Below are 14,152 nucleotides of genomic sequence, written 5' to 3'. Positions count from 1 at the left end.
TTTCTGCTAGACACATTAGCAGCAAATGTCCCCAAACTCTGCAGGATTTGCTTCCTAATTTTGAAGCAGCAGAGCAGAGCTCCAGGGCAGAGGTAAAGGTGTCTCCCTGTGAGCTGTGGCAAACTGGGCATGGCTGGGCAGTGCCAGCGGGCACAGCTGGGGATGCAGGAGGTTTTCTCTTCCCTCCTCCCCCTCACCCATGAGCCTGGGTACCTGGGATGCATTTTTAGTTTCCTTTTCCTGACTGAAACTCAAACCAGCCATGGCCACCCCACGGAGCTGCTCCAGCCAGGACTTGCACCAGCTGCCCTTTCAAATGGAAATAAGTACTGAGTGGCCTGTGAATACAGACTTCTTGAAAAGGTTCCAGGATTACATTAAAGCGGGCAATTTGGGCACAGAAGATCAAAAAGAAAGTCACAGCCAAAGTTTACCCAGGTTTCCAGGGAGCAACCTAATAAAGAAAAATGAATAATACCCAACGAGAGGCTACGACTCCTATTAATTCATTTGTTTGCTCGGCTCCCAGAGAGGTTCCTGCCACATTATCCTGCAAAGGAGGCTCAGGTGGCTTTTTATTTGCTTATTTAAACACCTTCCCCACCTTGTGCCAAGTTCCAGGGGGTTGTGAATATTCCAGGCTGATTCTGCTACTGTTAGTCCCTGGAGTGTCTGAGTTTATTCAGTTCTCCATGGGATTATCAGGCAAGGAAGGAGAAAACAAAGAGATCTATTGTCTACAGGTAGGAGAAGAGACACATTTGAAATGAATCCAGCATCTCCACAAAAATATTTGGCTAAATGTATTCCTTCTCCTCACATAATGAAACAGGAATTAGAAACCATCATTGAAAAACCAAATTAATACAACAAGTTACTGTTAATGCATAAAATGGGCAACCTGTTTGTCTTGTTTCCCCTATTCAGTTTCAAATGCACGTAATTAATTATTGCATTTAATCTCTGCTCTCCTTCCAGTCTGCAGCATCAAACCAGCACTTGATGGTGTCAAAGCTCATGTCAACCTGAGGAAAAAAATAGATGGGACCTTGCTGTACAGCTTCTAGGGCTCTTTGGTATAGCAATTAAGCTGTAAATTGAAAGGAATTAATTGATATAAGTAAGTTATTATAATCACCATCGATTAAGTATAATCAAAATCAGTGTGTACATGAGCTATTGATTGCCACTCGCTTTTGTAAGTGTAATTGTAGCATGAATTGTCTGTGCATGGCTGGGCCTTTCATTGTTGTAAATATCCAGGCAAAGCAAGAGATTAAATTCTGTACAAGCTCTGAAGCACCTGCACTAAGTGTGAAACCTTTGCTTTCATTCGTTGCTGTGAAGATTTCAACAGAGTATCAAGGAATATTTTTCAGTTCTCTCAATTGGATTACAGGTCTTGCCACGTTTGTGTAAGGATAACAATCTCTAGGCTGTGAGGTAGCTTTAGAACCAGACCCAAACCAGTCTGCAGTCCCTGAGGCCAAATCTGGCACTGTCCACCAGCCTGGGCTGCTACAGGGAAGCCAATTCTGCAAAACAGATGGGCAACGGCATATGCAAAATTTAACTTCTTGCATATATTCTCCAATTTGACCACAGGATTTATCCAATACCTAATACAGTAGGATTTTAGTCCCAGTAAATTTGGAAGTGCTTCAAGTGCAAAATCACTGTGTTTCATTGTTGCTTATGGCACGTTTTGGCAGCTGTGATCAGTATTGAGCCTTTTCACTCGTGTTACTTGAAAATCTGACTCTGTGTCTTATCTGGGGTACTTATGCCATGAGGAAAACAAAGACCTGATGGTGCTGATTCACCCCTTTGAAGGCAATACCAAGAATTCTGGTATAAATAGCAAAATACAGTAGGTGATCACAATGGTTGACTAGAAAAATTACCTAATTACACTTTTTTTTTTCTAATTTGTTATTTAATATCTGCTTCTGCTTTTCTTGTTTTGCACACAGCGTGGGGCCTTGCTTTACTTTCCCTTTGCAAACTCCATGAGAGGATGGGAAGAGGAGGGGGCTGGCAGTTTTAGGTGGGTTTTCAGTATCAGATTATGATCTGGAATTATTTCAGTGTGACCAAAGGCTCCATAATTCCATGGCTGAGCTGCTCCACTTCACCCAACCACTGAGCCACATTCTTCAGTGAGAAAATTAGGAGCAAATATCAGGATTCCAGACAGGTAGCATCACTCTCAGATGGCTTATTAGCCACACTAGAAGATAATTTTGGTACCTTTTATCTTCAGTATTGGTTTTCAAATGACAGCTGAAGTTCACTGGAGAGGCAAGGCAAGGAAATCTGCCCAGCTCCTGTGGGTGCTGCCTGCTCTGTGCATGGGAGATTTCCTTCTCCTGCTCCACCACTGCTCAATCCTCCTGCTTAATTTTAATTAAACAAATTTTAGATATTTATTTTCCTCGATGATGTTGCTCTTATCCATAGCTAGTACCAGAGAGGCAATCATTTAAGCTGGGAGGGGATGGACACTTGTATTTAACTTTTTTTAGGGGGCTGGTTCCTGTCAGTCCAAGCTGGACTGAGCTTCAGAAGCAAAGAACAAATGTAGGCTGTCTGAGAAGGGTTTCCAAAGCTGTTTCTTCACCCTCATCAGCAAATTTAGAAAGAAATTTGAACCGAATGTGCTCAGCTCTGGGAGTTGCCATGGTTGCAACACAGACGATCTAAATGTGGGAGATTATATAATCAGACAGAATGACTATTTATACAAAGAGTTTAATTTAAACAAAAAAAGGGAGAGAAAAGCAAATGTGCTGCACAATACCTGACTCTGTCCCTACAGCAGAGCTTCAGGAGCACCAAGGTGTTAAATCCCAGTGCTCACACTCCCCTTCTTGGAAAGGTGTTTGTAATGTGCACTAAATCTAAAATAAAAACAAGGAAACCATGAAGCAAAAAGTGGTGTAAATTACAAAGATCCATCTAGGCCAGAAGGAAGCTGTTTATTACACCTGGGTCAAAGGCAGTATCTTCTTTATGGAGAGTCCTGTAAAGTTTTAAAGCACAGTGGTGTGGATCTCCTCCTTTGGAAGGATTATCCTGTGTAATTCTGTAAATCAGAGGGACTGATTACCCTTCCCTAGAAGTGATTAAACCTATGGGAGCAGACTCTATGGCTCATAAAGTGTTACCTATATGTGGTCATGTCATTCCTTGTGGTTCAGCTCTTGTGCTGCTCCCTCAAGGCTGCTTCTTTGTAGTTCCCTCTCCTGCACATCCTGGGTTCATCCCCACATCAGAGACTGGCTGGAGTGGGATTTCCCCCTATGGATTTCCCTCTAAACAGGTCCTTGGGGTCTATAGAAATGCTGGAGCTCAGTGGGGATCTCCCCACACTGTGCTGTTACCCAGTGTGGAGAGGAGCAAGGTGATAATCAACATTACCTGCAGGCAATGAGGGCAGAGAGCTGCAGCCCAGGTGTGAGGAGTTGTTTTCCTGGGGCTCAGTCTCACCTTTTTTGGTTACAGATTAGACAGATGTGAACAAATTGCTTTCATATTTTAACATTATAGGACAAGTGCTCCCACAAGATCCCCCTTAATGCTCACTGATGGGAGGCTGGAAGGAGTGTGCATTTATAAAATAACTTTTTGGAGTGGGGGAACTTTCTGCCCAGTGACAGCAAATGCTGAAGCAACCAAACCAAGCTGATGCTGCATTCTAGCATCAATCAGCTGAGCCATTAATCTTTACAGTGGGTGTTTCTCCTCCCTGCCTTTTACTTTCTGTGATGATAAACTTTCCATGGAAGTTTAGCTCTGCTCAAATGACAATGAGATATGGGCTGGGGAACTGCAGGGAGCAAGGACAGAAGAAAATCTCTATTTCAGACACAAAAATGTTAAGGTTGCACAAGTAAATCCAGTTAGAGGAGAGAGGTATACAGCAGAACCCATCTGTTCATCAGACCATGGAGGAAAGGGCAGATCTTTATTCATCCTTTACTGATTTTCCAGGTTTTTAAATTACCTTGTAGTATAATGTGGACATACCAAGACTGGGGCTTGAGTATGAATGAACTCTTTTCAATTTCTTATGTGGTTGGTTGGCACCTGACCCCAAAACCCAGTGCTGGGGCTGACATAACTTCCCATGATGGGCAGTGCTGAGCTCTGGCTTGCAGAGGAAGGGTTGAGCTCCCTATGGGTGCAGGGAAGGTGACAACTTCTGTCACTGCAGGGCTCTCTGGGGAGATGGCTCTGAGGGGAACATGCAGTCCTGCCAGGAGAACAGCATTGATGTCAGGCAGTTTTCTCTCATGACTTGGGCTGTTGTGGGAACTGGATCTTGTCTTACTGCTGAGAGAGCTCTTGGGTGGTTGCAGGGTGCAGAACACACACAGTCCCTTTGGTAGGACACCCTGCTTTTTTCTCTTCCCTTCAAATCCCATAGTGCATGTTCTTGCCATTGTAGGGCTCACCTCTTTCATCCTCCAGAGTGAAAAAGGCTTGCATATGTTGGCCCACTTCTGGGAAATTCTTTATTTTCATTTTAGAGGAGTAGAAAGAGAAAACTTATATTTATAAATCAAACGCTGCTCTGTGTTTCTTAGCTGAAAGCACGGTGTGAGAGAGGCCTTACAGCAGCCTGGAGCAGGCTCCTGCTGCTCTGCTATAAATCTCAGCAAACAGGGATGCTGCAGCCAGAGCTCTGCTTTTGCACAGGTTGTTGTCACTAGAAAATATGAGGATTTTTCAAAGGTGGTGATGAATGCTGCTCTCCCACACCCTGAGGACTCACCAGCTCTCTGTCTGCAAGGCTCATTCCAGAGGAGGGGATGGGTGAGAGCTGGAGGAGGTTGTCAGGGGAGCAGGGCACAAGCACCTTCCCGTGGTCAGAGAGCTGGAGGTGTGCAGAATCCCTCTCCAAGTTAAATATCTGCTGCTTTCATCTCCTGTGGAGACTTAGCTGAGAACTCTAAACACTGCTGCAGCAGGCAGACTCCTCCGTCCACTCTTCTGCCACCTCCCTCTGGGTGGATGGCCATGGGTCACCATAAATGTGAGAACTGGGCTTTCAGAGAGGTGGGAAGGCTGTGGGAAGCATTTCCCATTCACTTTTGTCTCTTGGGCCTCTTAACTCTCAGTGTGGACACAGTCAGAGGAGAATGTCCTTGCTGCACGTGCTCTCTGGTCACAGTCTGGGGATGGTTTTGTGTGGCTGTGTCTCCTGCACATCCTGCAGCTCAGACAGCCCCTGCTTCCAGCAAACCCTGTCTTACAGGAGGATGACTCTGGTGCTGCTCCTCTTCAACAGCAGCTATGGCTCTAGAAAGAGGAAAGGACAGATGAGACAGTTTTAAAACTCAGGGAGGCTTGTGAGCTTGTCCCACCTCCTGTTCAGATCCCCATGGCCCAGCCTTTGACAAGGAGTGGGATGGGTCATTTGGGGGGATTCCCCCTCTGAGCTTCAGAGTCCTTTTGCATCTTCCTGGACTGAGAGAGCCCTGGCTGCCTAGGGAGGAGTGGGTGCTTTTCCAGGGTGACTCACCTCTCTGCTGTGTTAGAACCCTAAAAATAATTATTTCTTTCCCTTGACTTCAAGGTGGCTCACAGATATGGAGACATTTACTTTTGGGCAAAGAGCCCTACCCTGATGATCAACAGGTCCCTGAATCTGATCTGTGAGTGTCAGAAATTTATACATTGAGATCCCAGGTTCAGTTATTTGAAGGTGTTTTGGTATGGAGATCTAAGGCAGTATGCCTGGCATTGATTTAATTTCAGTCATTCTTTTTCATTGGGAATCTTCCCTACAAGCTGTCATGTTTATTTTACCACCCTCCAAATCCTATTCACTTATACATGTTTCCTTAGTGGCATTTCTGGGATGACATGGGATTGTACTGAGGTCTTAAGAGGTCTTTTTTCATCTAGCCTTTTATCTTTCTAAAGCTCCATGTTATCTGAGAAGTACTTCAAACTGAATCTCACTGTCCTCTCATGTCTTCTAAGTAAAAAGTATGAAATAAGCTTAGCCCAAATCTCTGGGGGAATTTTTTTCTGATTGACAAGTCCTTGCAAATATGTCCTGGGACCTGTCTGTTCTGCCTAATAAATCATCATTAACTCTCAGCAGATGAAGAGAGATTCTCATCATCTGACAGGGTATCAATTCACTTGCCTTAATGTATGGAAGGTTTCAGGTCTCTCCCCCAGCGCTTTCCAAGAGAGGCTTTCTGTCAAGTGAAAAAATGGGATTTGGGCAGCAGAACTGAGCTGCCAGGTTTGCCAGTGATGGACGAGGCAGGTGGGAATGAGGCTCTTTCCTCCTCTGCTTTATTGATCCTGTGGCTCTGGCCAGTGTAGCAAAGTTTCCTCAGCACTAAAGCCAAGCAGGAAATGAAGAAGGGAGAGACGATGGCCTGGAGTCAGAGTCAAAGGCTGGCTGCCCTTGGGGAGAGCTTTTGGGAGCCCATCAGCAATGTCACCTCCAACCTGGGCCAGTGCATGACTCACAGGACAGAAAGTTACAGTCTGGTACCAGCCTGTTGTAAAAGGACATGAAATGAATGATACACACAAGCTGGAATGTCTAAGGTAAAAAGAACACAGTTTATTTTTAAACTCTAATATTTATAGACTTTTGTCTTGGTTTGGAAAGCCAGGTGTCTGCTAAGGAAGGCAGGAGACTCCCCTGAAATGAAGAAAATGAACCCTTCCCCTACTCCAAATTGCTATAAATTTTAAATTAAGGGGATCTCAGGCAACAAAAATCATGGGAGCAGGAAATAACAGTTCTCTAATAGGGAAGAAAATAAAGGATAAAATAAACAATGCAGTACACTAGAACAGCACTGCCAGAGTCAGAACACAGCCTGACACCCTGTGGGTGCTGGCAGCAGGGCCATTGGAATTGTGGCTGCAGCCCTCCTGCAGTGCCAGGGGTGGTTCTGCTGGAGCAGGGATCCTGGAGAAAGGTGCAGTCTGCCTCTGCAGATCCAGGGGCAGAGGCAGCTGCTGTTCCTCTGGGAATGCAGTGGAGAGGCTGTGCTGGTGTTCCAGGATCTCCAGAATATATCTGGGTAGGAATGCTTGGCTCCTCCCTCTGGGCTCACATCCCCCAATGGGATGCTGTAGTTCTTATCAGCCATGCAGAGACATTCAATGGCCTGTTATCAGCAGGGGTGTCCCCTCAGGGAGGAGTGATTGTGATCACTCAGAGAGAGATAAGGCAAACTGCCCACTGGACAAAAGACAACTGCCATACAGATGGCAATAGAATACATCTTGCCTTGCAATCTGGAACAACTTTTAAAAGTGACTATAGATTGGAGGATGAACCTGCCATTCCTCCAGCTACGCTGGTCAAACTAACAGAAAGGGATTCAAAATAATCATTATTTACATGAAAAGTGTGTGAGAAACTCCATTACAGAAATGTAAACATCAGAAGCCTTAAAACAACTTAGAAGAACAGAGTGACACCATCCCATTGATGGCAACACCATGTGGAATGCAGTTTTCCATTTTCTTGATCATCGTCTTATTTAGGCACATCAATAAAGAGCTTTTCACAGGCAAATCAAGAAACTAAAATATGCCAGGCAAGCCATGGTTTCAGTGTTGGCCAAACCTTCCCATGCTGGAATTGAGAGGCTTGCTCTGGTTGAAGGGATGTGCTTCACCTTATTTGCCATTCTCTCCTGGACTTCCTCACTTCTGCTGTCCAAAGCTTAAAAAAAAAACCCCAAAACCCCAACCCATCACATTATCCTCCTCTGCCTTGGTCATTATTCTGAGGGAGACTTTTTTTATGTGCTAATAAGTTAGAAGTAATCCCCCAAATGTGCTGGGATTTTATTTATTATAAAATATTTTATAGAATAATAAAAACCAGAATAGTTACAAAGTGCACAAATTCCTGCTAACATTAAATACAATCCAGTATTTCACTAAGGCCTTCGTTTTCTTTCCTTATCTTTCTCTTTTTTAAGTATTTGTAGATTAAAAAAATACTGCTATGTATAACTGCAGTTTATATTCTTTTGCATTTTTCCACATAAATACCAAGATTAAAAAAAAAAGGAAAGATTTAAGGATTTTTCAGCTTAATCTTTTTCCTGCAAGAGCTCAGCTATAAAGAAATACACCAGACTGAAGTGTTTTAATGCACTCAGAGAAGTGGCAATACTGAAATCTCTGCAGTTTTTTAGTCATTGTGTTGGAATACCAGGATCCTGCTTAGGAAAAAAAGCAGTTTATTGTCTGTTTGTTGGCTGAGTTGCTATGGCAGAGAGTTCAACACGAGTGGCTCTGTGGGGAGGCAAACCCCTCCTGGTATCTGAGATTGGGCTGTGGCCCTGGAGGAACACAACAGGGTTTGTGCTGCCCATCAAAGGAGATGTGCAGGGAATATTCTAAAAGAGTCCAGGACATTCTCAGCATTCCAATATCCCAGCAGAATGTTAGTGCTCCCAGATCCACCACAAGGGCACCAGGGAAGTCAGATAAACACGCTGAGGTTGTTGAAATTAATTGTCTGGAATCAAGCAGACTCAAGTCTGTGTCTTTGCCCAGCTGGGGGAAGAAGTTGGGGTGGGGAGCAAAATTCCAAAGAAACATGTAGCAGATGCCACCAACCAGCTGAAGGAAAGGGGAAGAAAGGAAAATTATTATGGTTGAGGCTGTTATGAAAACAGCCTGAGTGTCCAGATAAAGGAATCTACTGAAAAGTAAAAATCCCAGAATAGTTTGGATTGGAAGGGACCTTAAAGACCGTCTCCTTCCAAACCTCTGTCATGGCCAGAGGGACTTTTCACCAAAGCAGATTTCTCCAAACCCTGTCCAGCCTGGCCTTGAAATAAGTGGTTTTGTTCTGTTAATCACTTAAGTTTGTGTCATAGATTGCAAACAATGTTAAAATATCTACTGAAAAATTTCCATTCTGAATATGCAACTATTTGAATAGTCATCCTCTTAAGATTGTCCTAGAGGTAAAGCAGGTCCTTTTTAATGCACAACTTGCTTTTCTGTCTTCTCCATTCCACAGGAAAGCAGAACTTTTGAGTCTGTTCTCCTTCCCAGCCTTGACTCTATAAAAATAGATTATTTTTGTTGTCTGGTCCAAATTTTCAAGCTTTTGACAAGGCTTTTGAAAATAACACAGAAAATAATAGTAAACACCTGTACCCCTGAAGATTTTGCCCAGTGTTTAGGTTGTGAGAGCATAACCATGTAAAGGTGGCATCTGGGGAACTGCTGCTTGCACTGCCTCTGGGGATTGAAGGAGAAACAGGGGTTGGGGTGTGGAGGAAAAGACCAAATAATTGTGCAGCAAATGGCCAACAAGCAGCAGAAGAAAAGATGAAGGAAGGAAAATTCAGCCACTCATGTGGTTTAGGCTGTGCTAGAAAGAGTCTGGGTGGCCAGATAAAGGAGACATCAATGGAAAGTTAAAATAAGCAGTAGAATCAGCCATCACTAAAGCATCAGTGTCAAGAGGCGCCAAACAAAGAGCAGAGTCCTTTTCTTTCTTGTGTCTGGCAAGCAAAGGAGGTGTTGGATTATAAAAAGGAAATTTCTTAGAATGCCTTCCAGCACTCAGCCCTGAACCACTCAGTGCTTGGCACTCCTGCCTCACCTCTCACCTGGGGAAACATTGAGTGAGAGAACTTGTGAGACTGTTGTGGTGTGAGGTAAATCACATCATCCTGGACATCATGAACGTGCCCCTCTTGTTGGATGGACTCCGAGCTGCTGGAGTGCCAGAGGATTGGGGTTTATTCAATTCCTCAGTCAGAAAAAGCAGAAGGAAACAACCCTGTGGAATAGGAAATCAGGAGTTTCTGCTGCATTTTTTTTTTCTTTATTATGGCATGTGTCATAAATTTCAAAAGGGTTCCCAACAGCACGAACACTGTCAGGCTTGTTACAGCATCACGGTTTGTTTATGGCTTGGCTAACTTCACACACACATAAAAATCTACCACGGTTGTGTGGAATCCATAGCAGAAACTGACATTAGTTGCCTCGTGAACTTTGGTTTATTGTGATGCTAAATTAGGCCTCTTTCTGTAGGTAAGGAATATTGAGTAATTTGCAGTGTTCTGGAGGAGGTTAACCAAGTGTTGGTGTGTCAGTGCAAGCAGGGGCTGTGTTTTCTCATGGCCTGTTACTGAAATACTGCATCTGTTACCTTTCTGTTGATAGCAGCTTCAGAAAACCTGGCCAGTTTCCAGAGCAGTACCTTTTTTTCATCACTGTCAGCTTCTGTCAGTTCATCTCTCAGTCATAAAATTTTTAAAACAAAGTCTACTGTCTGTTGTCTAATATTCCTTCCATTAGCCATGCCCTGCACTTTCATTGCAGGCATCTGACATTAACTTTTGGCACAGATAGTGTTTCACAAATCTAAAATACCTTGCTGACACTACCTGACCCTCTGAGCACGCTTAGGAAATTGCCATAACTATCTCTATTTTATAGAAAAGCTTGAAAGGAGCCTCAGACAGAAGTGATACCACAATTTTCGTTCAGGGACGGTAATTTAGGTGTCTTGTTAGTTGTGCTCTCAGCACTTCAGCCTGAATTTCACTGCTGTTAAATAATCAGCTCTAACAGGATATGTGTTTGGTTTATTCTCCTGGAAACAAGGCATTGTGAGCAGGATGCCCTAAAAGGATGTGCACACAATAGAAATTTTAGCCCCTTTAAAAAGTGAAGTTTCTGTCTTGAACAATAGACAAGGACTTAAGGAGCCTTGCAGATCTTCTGCAGGAATTTCAATGTGCTTACAACTTCTTTATTATCTGGCCTTCATTTTTTTTTTCCCCCTGTCCTTCATCTGTGCTGTTTTCCTGCAGTAATTTCACGACCTTCTGTTGAGGTATGATGTGTCCCAGCTAGTGGAGGTCTTGTTCCTTGGTATTGACTGTGCTGCATTATTGGAAACCTGTGGTTCAGTTTATAACCCATCATATTGTCCCTGGTTCTCTCCAGAGGAATAGTGCTTCTGATTAATTTTATTAGTGGGTTTATTTCAGTTCAAAATGAGGCGTGGGTTTCCAAGTGACAGAAAATAGTCCTTTTCTTAGAGTATAACAATGTAGTTCAGAGAGGCATTATCCAGAGAAAATGAGAAGATTTTAAAGGTTTCTTTAAAGGAAGAAAATTTCAGGCTTGATTAAAAACAGAACTAAAGGGGGAAAGAAAGGTTCAGCAGTAATTTCAAAACAGGAGTTGCAAAGATTTCTGCCATGGGTGACTGCTGTAGTCTATTACCCTCACAGCAACACAGTGCTGAACACTGGGTGGCAAAAATTTCATTAAGCTAGGAGCTAGTGCACAAAATTTAGAAATTTCCAGATAAAAGAGAGGGACTGACTGAGGAACTAAACCTTAATACAAGAAGAAAAGGGAGGAACCACAAATTGTGCGTCAGTCTCTGGATCCAAAGGCACCAAATGAGGTGGATTTAATGACCTTTTCATGAGTAAGATTATTCATCTTAATTTCTTCCCCTTCCCTTGCAAATATCTGATGCAACTGATAGACAATGACCAATTCTGGAATTCTCTTTTGTTCTCCCAAGACAGGCAGCATTCTTCCTCCACTGAGGACCACATTCTTCACAAAACATTTCCTCATTTTTATTCCAGCTTCCCACCTTTACAGCCGAGCTCCTTTCTCACCTGTGAATCATCTGCCTTGCCTCTTGATACCAGAAGTGAAGTGAATACTACATTTTGCTTAAATTCAATGATCTTCTCTCCCAGCCCATCTCTTTTTAAAGCATTCATCAAGCAAATGATGGAGTCTCGAGAGAATGAAGCCTTCCTGTTCAACTCTTTCCTCCCATTTAAAGCAGTGAAGGCAGGGAGCAGAAATTAATGCAACTTTTGTCTCTGCCTTGACTTGAGAGCTCTTAAAGCAGAGCATTTCCTTTAATCACAAGCTCTCTCCAAGGTGGTGCTCACTTGTTCAGAGCCTGTGTGCATTCGTCTTCCCCCATGGTCTGTCGTGGAGGATCCTGGCTGAAATTCCACCTGTGTTCTGGTTTAAACTGGGGGTTAATGGTTTGTAGGACCAGCTCCCGTGGGGCAGGGAGTGCTCTGGGAGGACTGGGAGCTCAGCCCATGGTTGTTCTCACCCCTTCCCACTGGGGCTTTCCAGTTAAGTTTTATCAGTGTTAGAAAGCCCAGCATTGCTTGATTCCAATGTCCTTTATTGTGCCAACAGCAGTGACTTACTTTTCTGGCTGACATTTCTATACTTTTGTAAAAGAATTATTGCACTGCCTGGTTCATGGTTATGCTCTTGTTGACAGCTACACATTTAACTTCATTTTTATGAGTTATTTACAAGGGCAGAGTTAATTACAATTGTTTTTTACCCAGTTTGCATAGAGGGTACATACAATTCATATGAAATATTTCAGATATCTGTGATTTTTTTCTGGAATGGCAAAGGCTGAACTATTGCAGAACAGTAAAACCAAACAAGTAACCCCTTTCCCCAGGAACTCTAATTTAGAATAAGCTTCCAGCCCAGCACTTACAAATCAAATGAAGATTTGTTGTGACAGTATGTTGTACTTCCAGGTGTCTTTATATTCCTGGTATGCCCATTTCCCCTGTATAAGATATTCAAATTTTCATCCTTTACGTAAAAGCAATTTCATTTTACGTCACTTGTTGTGGCACAGAGTAAATCTACAGAGGTGATTGGTTTTTAGCAAATTTATTTATCCTGCAAGTCTCCTCAGCAGATCATTGGTGAGCCAACATATCAAGACACACCTCGAAAAGCAGGAGGAGAAACTGAGAAAAGGAAAGGAAGATAATGAGGTGCAGAGTTGGTCATAGTTTAAGAAGGTTTGAGAGCACTGAAAGGAAGAAGGAGAGGCTAATGGAATTCCAGAGCTGGCACAAAGATAGGCCTTGTTCCACCTTACCCCACTACCCATGGAAAGGAATGATGCAAATCTTCAGTGATGGAAAATTACTTTGAATCAGCCCCAAATAAGGAGAAGTCTGACCTCATCATGAGACATTCTGTGTTCTCATTTCTTTTGATTTTAATTTTTTAGGATCCAGAAAGCAAACCTTCTTAACACAGGGGAACAGACAGAAATTCCATCTGTGAACTCCAGTTGAATTGGAAGTCATTGGGAGTGGCCCAATTATTTCCCTTGAAAAGAGGGCTGAAATAAGGATGTCAGCATGACCCTCACAGTATTGCACACTAACTAGTTACACACACATTTGGGATTTGAATTAATAGACTCCAGGCTCCTTAATCCCATGGCAACAATCAGCCTTAAGGATCTTACAACCTGTCATTACAGATATAGGAAAAAGAAAAAGTAGTTAAAGAATGGAAGATGTTAGGTAGGAAGTAAGGTTTTCATTTTAACAATATTCATTAATCCTTTTTCCTTTAGATATTTCTAAGGGCAAGTCAGGTTTGGATACTTTCAGGTGGTGCAAAAAAAAAACGAAAACAAAAAACCCCAGAGATATATTTAGGAGAAAAGAGCCCTTAGTGGAGATAACGGAGCTGATGTTACTGCTGCTGCTATTGTTCCTGTTGAAATCTAATTCTAATGCCTGAGGGGAAAAAAAAAAAGGAAAAAAAAACCCAAGATACTAACACCAGGAGCAAGAAGAGATTAGCAAAGAAAAGATGCATCCTCTGTCTTTTGTGGGACAGATTGTCCCTGGCAGTTATACTTGTAGAGAAGCAGAGAGAGCCTGTGATCTGATCAGCTTCTCCAGCACTGACTGGTGCTACTGAAACTTTGCTTTTAGCTTCATTTCCAGCAGCAAACACAGCCGTGCTGCAAAGAGATAGTGAAGTCTCGCCTGGCTGACCCTGTCCTTTTTGTTCTAATAGAAGAAGAAAATAGAGGAGGAGAATAGAAAATATAAGTAGATCTGTGAGGAGTACAAATTACTGAAGACTTGTTTTCTACAGATGTGTGTCCAGTGCCTGACTGGATTTCCTGCCTGAGAAGATCACAGTGGAAATCCTTGTCCCCTTATCTTGGGGCTCTGAGCAGCCTGCTCCAGTGGGAAGTTTCCCTGCCCATGGCAGGGAATGGAGTAAGATTTAAAGTTCCTTCCAACCCAAACCATTCTGTGACCTACAGCTACTGCCTACCATTCCTAGGGGC

This window comes from Fringilla coelebs, assembly GCF_963513975.1.
Source record: "Fringilla coelebs genome assembly, chromosome: 18".
Lineage (NCBI taxonomy): Eukaryota > Metazoa > Chordata > Aves > Passeriformes > Fringillidae > Fringilla > Fringilla coelebs.
The sequence above is the reverse complement of the archived record's forward strand: the minus strand, read 5'-3'. Positions refer to the sequence as shown.